Here is an 8,205-nt window from a genome sequence, read left to right as displayed (position 1 = left end):
CAAAGCCACTCGGAAAGACCATTTTCCAGATCAGATGTTAGATCCTAAGGTAGTCATACGATTCCTACATAAGCCTGGGTTTACACGATTTGAGACACCAAAATGTATTATTAGTGATGAAGGTTCTCAATTTGTGAACAAATGGCTTAAGTGGTTGCTTGATAAGTATGATGTGAAGCACAAGATTGCTACTGCCTATCACCCCTAGTCTAATGGACAAGTTGAAAGAGTGAATGGCGAAATCAAAGGTATCCCTGAAAAGATAGTACGCCCTAGCAGAAAAGATTGGTCTCGAAGACTCAATGATGCATTATGGGCCTATCAAACATCATTTAAGACTCTGTTAGGAATGATTCCTTATCAGTTAGTCTTTGGAAAGGCATGTCATTTGCCATTAGAATTGGAGAATAAAGCTCACTGGGCTTTGAAGCAGTTAAATTTTGATCTTAAACAAGCTGGTGAGAGAAGGATGTTACAACTGGATGAGTTGGAAGAGCTGAGGTTGTGTTCCTATGAGAATGCTAAAATGTGTGAAGAAAGATCAAATATATGGCATGATAGTCATATACGACCTCGCCAGTTTAAAGAAGGTCAGAAGGTTTTGTTGTTTAATTCAAGGCTGAAATTATTTTCTGGGAAGCTAAAATCCCAATGGAAAGGACCCTATACCATATACCGAGTTTCTCCTTACTGAGCTATTGAATTATACTATAATTATGGAGGTACGTTTAAAGTTAATGGTCAACGTCTCAAACACTACCAAGATGGTGAAGATGAGCGAATTGAATCCTCGCTCATCTTAACAAACCCTTAATATTTCATGAACTCATTGTGTAAATAAATAAATAATTAGAACTTATTTTCTTAATTTATTACATTTCATTAATTTTGTCTAAGGAGATTGGAACTTAAGCGAGACCGCTGTGACCCCTCCAACCTTTCCTGGGAATTAATTTAATGTAATTTGTTAAGACGAAATTTTCTAATTAAAATTTTTATGTTTCATTTGTTTAGTTTAAATTTTAAATTTTTATGTTAATAAAAGGGGTCAAATTTGGCCCAAGTACTAATCAGTTTTTTTTAAGATACAGTCTGAGTTTGAGGCCCAAGACAGCAAAAAAGGAGGAAAAAAATTAGGCCTTGCCATCACACCCATTACTTGCCACCCAAGTAACTTTAATGAAGCTAAATTTTTGCTACATGTTGCCCTAATTTTTCCCTATATAAACCCCTCTTCATTCTACTAAATTTCATATCCCTCAAAGCAATTTGCTTTCACCCAAAAAATCCCTCAATCACTTCCTTGTGTCGTCAACCTCAAATCCTGAAAGAAACCCTAGTCCTTTTCTTTCTTTTTGCTGAAATTTCGTATTGCTGCAGCAAAGAGATCGTTGTTGTACCATCCTTACTGTCGCAAGATTTTTATAGTAGCAAGTTATACCAACTTTGCCGATTTCTCTTTTCTCTCTTGTGCAGAAACTCTGCTGAATTTTCGAGAACGTACCATGTCTCGTAAAAGAACTAGATCATCAAAAACTACTCCTGAAAACCCGATTGAGGTTGATGAAGAAGTGAAAGGGCGATTTGATTCAATTTTCAAGCATCAACCTATGATGCCAGAAAAAGGTTTTAACCAGAAGCACAATGATATGATGGTTATTCCTGTGCCAATTATAAAAATAATTAATGCTCTCAAGTGGGAACGATTCTGTGATGCTTGTTCACTTCCCGATGATGAACTAGTTCGAGAATTCTAAGCTAGTTTGACTACGCAAGATGCTACTGAAGTCATCGTTCGAAAGAAAATGTACTTCTTACTTCTAAGTCCATCAATGATTTGTTTAATTTACCTGATGTTGAAGAATATGAGTACTACCCTATGATAAACAATATCAATTGGGATTTTCTTCAACAAGTGCTTGATGTTGTGACAAATCCGGGATCCCAATGGATTATAAGAAAGTATGGGAGCCATTTTTGTCGAAGAGAATACTTGAAACCAGTAGCAAAGGTATGGTTTTATTTTGTTAGCTACAGTTTTATGCCTATATCACACAGTTCCACCATCTCGATGGAACAGATGCTCTTGTTATATGCAATCTTGACAGAAAAATCCATTAATGTTGGGAAAATTATCCTCAAGGAGATTCATGATTGTGCTAAAAAGAAGGCAGGAAGTGCTTATTTCCCATCATTAATCACTTCACTTTTTTTAAAGGCCCGTGTTAAAACACAAGCAAATCTGAAGGGGCAGTATGTTCAAGGGTGTATTACGAGTCACGATATTGGAAGGTTGGTAGAAAGAGTGCATGAGTTGAACCAAGGTGAGCAAAAGGAACCAACTGAGCCAGAAACCGAAGAGTCAACAAATAAAATAGAAACTGAAGTTGATTCAGTTACAGACACTGAAGAAGAAGCATCTGATAAGGAACCAAATAGTCCTCAATCAGTTGAAGGAGCTGAAAACCCTGAACCTAGGGTTGAGCCAGAAAAAGAACCAGTCAAGCTAAGTGTAGAACTTGAATATACAACTCCCATGTCGACTTCTGCAAGTACTTCAAGGAAATCAAAGTTTTCAATTTTGATGGATATGTGCAATTTCATGCACAATCAACAACAAACTTACTAGAAATATGCAAAAATTAGAGATGATTCAATTCAAAATACTTTTAAGAATATCTCTAATACTTTTGTTCCTGAGTTCCCAGATGCTATCTTTGAGACATGGACGGAAGAGACTGATGATGCAAGTGAAAATGGAGCTGAAGAAGACAAAGGGAATAAGTCAGTAAAATAAAATGGGGGCTTCTTGTCTTGTTATTTATTTAATTCTTTTTAAGTCTTTAGGAATTTATTTCTTTAGTAATTAGGATTTAATTTTTGCAAAATAAAACATAGCAAGCATGAATAAATACTTCTTTAGAAAGAAAAAGACTAAGTGATGTGGCAATGGGAATGAACATGTCTAGGATTGGGTTATTAGGAAAGACTTGGTATTTAAGCAGTCTTAATGACTCTCCTCTCTTTCTTTACAACCCTACCTAGTGTTCAGTTTTCATTCAAAATGTTTGTATATGAGTTACTTGTTAATAAAGAAGATCTATGAGCATGAATTTATTGATGCATGATTATGAGACGAAGATTGATGCTACTTACACTCTTAGCAAAATTTGCCTTAGCAAGACCTTGTGCTGTGCATGAACATTACTCGAGACGAGCAACGTTTTAAGTTTGGGGGTGTGTAAACTGAAAAATATATAGGATTTTTCCTATATAATTCATTACCTTTTTAATTAAATTTGTTGTTAAAACCAAGTAATTGTTTAATAAATTAATGAAATATGCGAAAATATGAAAGAAGGACATAGAAATTATTAAAATGTTATTTTACAATTTATTATATAGTTTTCATGCATAAAATGGCTTATTTTATATTAATTTGAGCATAATATATTTTAAGCTATAAAGTGGGCCATGCATGATTAAATTAAATAATAAAATATAAATTTATATTTAATAATTTATTTTTAATATTTCAATAATAAATTGGGTTTTAATTAATTAAGCAAATTGATTAATTAAAGTGGTTAAATTATATTATTTGGTCCTCTAAACTATCTATTATTTTTGGACAGGTCTGAGAGTTTTGTTCTAATTGCAAAACCATCCAAATTGGGTACCAAGTCAACCCAATTTTTGGCTGCACATGGATGTCATAAACAATTTTTTGGTTTAATTATACAAAGTCCTTGAAGAGTTAAAGAAATCGGAGATTTTCCCGAAGATTTGCTGATGACCGAGTCTTAGTCCTGAGTTGTTGTGGCACTCAAATTGACCAAAACTCAAGAAAAAATTACCCAGCTTTCCTCAATTCATGGTCGGCCACTCTTGGAGGAAGTTTCAAAGGATAGACACTCTTATTTTAGCAAACTAGCTCCCTTGCCTCACCTATAAATAAGAGCTCATTTCTCACTTTTTTAATAATCCCTCATCCCATCATCTCTCACTCATTCATCATTCTCTCAACTCTTTTAGCTATATTTCCCCTTCATAATCCTTGAATAAGGATTTTAGCAATTAAGCCTCTTAAAGAACCCTTGGTCGGCCACCTTGGAGAGCCATCAGCAAAGGAGCAACGCAAAGAAGTGAAGGAGCCTTGTCAGTCAAAGTCTTGGGTGACAACCACTCTAAATTGGGTTTAATCTTTCTTTTCTTTAAATTTAATTTAAAGATGTTTGCTATGTGCTCTTTGTTCTTGTTTACAACAATGATAGCTTAAATTTATTTAAGCTAGGATGTTTTTTTTTATTAAATAATATTTATTTGATTCATGCTTATAATGTTTGTGCCTCAATCGATCATGTTTTCAATTAAAATCAAGCTTGTATTTCATTCATACGTGATTGAAATGCACCTAACATGATGTGATCCGGCTCGATGATGTAGAGTCGAGTCACTCGTTTGCCCGATCTTCGACGAGAAGAGTCGTTCGTTTGGTGAGAAAAAAATGGATTTTGATTAACTTTAAGTGGAAGTTGGAAAAAAAGGTTCAAAGGATAGGTGAAGTTTGATGATTGATGTTAGGTTCGGGTTTTGCAAGAAAAATAAAGTTTATAATTTTAAAGTTAAAATGGAGATGGTAAAGTGAACTCAAGCTGAAGAACAATTCAATACTATATGAAGTATTGCCCCGGGACTTATGTTGCTTAAGGTGAATTTGATGGATAGTCGACGATGGACCTTGACCCGTTACCTATATTGAGGTAAGAACCAAAGGTATAAAAAAGGTGGGGAACGCCACACCAGAATGGTGATAAGTTCAAGGAGTCGGGTTGACGCCACTAGCGAGCTAGATAAGTCGAACGAGACTCGCATTGAAATAGGATAGGAGGATACCTCTCAATCAAGTTTTCAATAATCAAATTCGTAACCTTTACAATAAACAAGTAAGCTATTTATAAGCCTAAAATGCCTATTGATATTCGGCATCTAGGTTGTTCACATTAACTTAAATCTGTTCACATAGGTATTTAACATGTTCACACAAAAGCATTAAAATTCGGTTCATGCTTGAAAATGGTACATGAATTGGCCGAACCATCATGATGCTTCACTTGATGCATTCATGCATCTTTAGCCTTGAAGAATCTCCATAATTCCATGAATGTGCAGCCCTTTAATGATCCTACATCTCCTTGGCTGAATGAGGCATTAATGTGCCTAAAATACTTGAATGGTCATCTTGAAAATGCATGAATCATGCATGAAACGTCCCATGTGTTTTCCCCATAAATATGATCCATGAATCTTCAAATACATGAACTTTTAGCAACTCCTCTTGCATGAACATCCCAAATGCATGTGCTCCTTTAAATGCCATCCATTGAACCTCAATTGTGCATGCACACTCCCATACATTGCACCAATCCATTCATGAACTCAGTAGCAAATAACATCAACAAGTTAAATGCTCTTGAGACACATTAAATTAGCAACATATGAACTCAATAATTTGCACATTAAATTGGTCCATACATATTAACAATTTCGACATATTTAAAACATCATAATTAATTAAATATTTAATTTAGATATAATTAAAACACTTAATTAATTATTTTTCCGATTTTAACAAATTAATTAACTTAAAATAAACAACTAATTCACCGAAGACAAATTAAATGGTTTATTTCAACAAAATAAATGCAAGCTAAAGAAAGCTAAAAATAAGCTCATTGGGTTGAGGTTGAGCTGAATTCAACTCGAATGAGTGACTTGAGCTCGAGTGAGTGGAAACGAGCTAAATGGAGCTCAATGAGAAGGAATTGAACTAATTCAGCTCGCATGGGTTTGCAAGCAATGCTTAGGGAGCTGGTCCAAAAGTGTGCCCGAGGCGTGGTCGTATCATAACACGATTAAATTGTAGGTTGCATAACAACTCTAACTAAGCTCTATTATCTGCGTAGTTTTTAGATTTGTGTGATTAAATTGTTTCAAACCTAACACGTCCTTGTTACTTCACACGAATGCTAAGAAATCCTTAGTAAATAAGGATCAATAAAATGCATAATTACTAAGTAAAGGATTTCGAAAGGACCTAATGTGGCTTCCAAACTCATGAAAGATTGAGTTTCCATAGAATGTTTTTCCGAATGTTATTAAGCATGTTGATAATAAATTGTGTTTAATTAAAGTACTTATCCTAGTTTATTTATGCTATAATTGTTGCAAATTGTGTTTAATTTTACTAAAATCTATTTCATTCATATAGTTTGCATACTTAGGATAATTTGTATTAGGGATCATTGCATTTAGTTTAATATATTTTAATCATCACTTCTCAACTATATTGTGTTTTTTATTTACCAAATTGTTAATATAATTTTACAAATTAAGTGACTTAGCACAAATACAATCCCTGTGGAGACGATAACTTGATACTTACTTATTACTTGATAATGATTATGTACACTTGCACAAACCCTAGTGTTACAAGCACTTTGCCAAAAACTCTGTTATAGGTCGCTTCAAACCAAGCTATTAATAAAGTTCACGGATGTCACAATACATCTTGTTACTGCCTAGGTACATCTCATAAAGGCTATTGTGGGCTTCACTGAGGATCACCTATTGAAGCTCTTCATCATTGGGTACGCAAAGTCTTCCATGAAATCAGAGTATTCCTTCATCATTTAGCATGAATTTACCTTGCGCTCCTTATTCAATTTGGCAAACCCTTTTCATCAATTCATCATCTGAAGTTTGCTTTGTCTTATTTTATTGCATCAATGTCGGCCTCAGTTGCAGTTCTGCGAGTAGTCCTCCATCACTTGTCACACTCAGCTGCGTGAATAAAGCTCGCAACTCATTCTTATATTTCCTATTTAAAGAATCGACTACCACATTTATTTTGCCAGAGTGATACTCTATCACAAAGTCATAGTCCTTTAGTAGCTTTATCCATCTTTCTTATTGTAGATTCAGCTTTTTCTGCATGAGCAGACACTTGAAACTTTTGTGGTCTATAAAAATGGTACACCTTTTTCCATACAAGTAGTGTCACCAAATCTTGATTGCGAACACCTCTGCTGCTAATTCCAAGTCATGGGTTGGGTAGTTACGCTCATGAACCTTTAGTTGCCTAGAAGCAAAAGCTACCAACTTCCCTCTTTACATTGGCACACATCTAAGTCCCACGTGAGAGGCATCATTGTAAACCACAAACTCCTTCTCTAGATCCGATTGAATCAACACTAACCACATATACAGTTTCTTTAGGTGTGAATTAAAGTTCCTATTCTTTTGGATCGAAAGTGAACGAGTTTTATTAGGATATATAATTTGGATCACTAAAGGTGTGTGTTTTATACAATTTGAATATGCGATGTTTTGATTATGATTAAATAATTATCTTTACAAACATAAGACTAAATAAAATAACATGTGAATGACTATGTGGATTTGAGGTAAGTTATTCTTACTTAAATCTTGTTGACATGATATTATATGTATTGTTATTATGCGATATTTTTCTAATCTCATGTTGTGTAATATCATGGCTATATGTTCATTTTGAAATCATATATTACCATGACTATTGATATTGATGTGTACAAGAAAGCATGATTAACATGCCTATTGTCTTAAAATGAGATTGTATCCTATGATGCTTTACATGGGTTCGAACAAATTGTAAGGAGGAAGACAAGTACTTTAATAATATGCAAATATTGGTGGTTTATCCACAAATATGTTTCGACAACTTGTCTGCATTTTTAGTGGCTTGGCTACATATATCTGATCTGGCAATTTAACTGCATTTTAATAAGCCATCATTATCAGGAAACCGAGATGACTTAATTAGTGTGTTTTGGATGGATGATTTTTGGGGAACTCCTTTTGGTGTCTAATGGAGATGGGTAGAATGTTTTGAAAAATACTCATAATTGTTTTACTAAAATTTACATTGACATTATCATGTGCATAAAAGTTTGTATATTTGAATAATATGTTTGTGATAATAATATTGAAATGTTTTATGTGATAATTGATATTTAGCTTGTTATAAAACTCACACTAGGCTTATTATATCACCCCTTAGTTTTCATAAACTTTTCAAATAGTACACGTGCGTAGGACTTGGATGCAACATATTGAGGAGTTTTTCAGATACAATTTTAATAACATACATTATAATTTTTTGGG

The sequence above is a fragment of the Gossypium raimondii genome, chromosome 3 (genome assembly GCF_025698545.1).
Source record: "Gossypium raimondii isolate GPD5lz chromosome 3, ASM2569854v1, whole genome shotgun sequence".
NCBI lineage: Eukaryota > Viridiplantae > Streptophyta > Magnoliopsida > Malvales > Malvaceae > Gossypium > Gossypium raimondii.
This window is presented reverse-complemented; position numbering follows the sequence as displayed.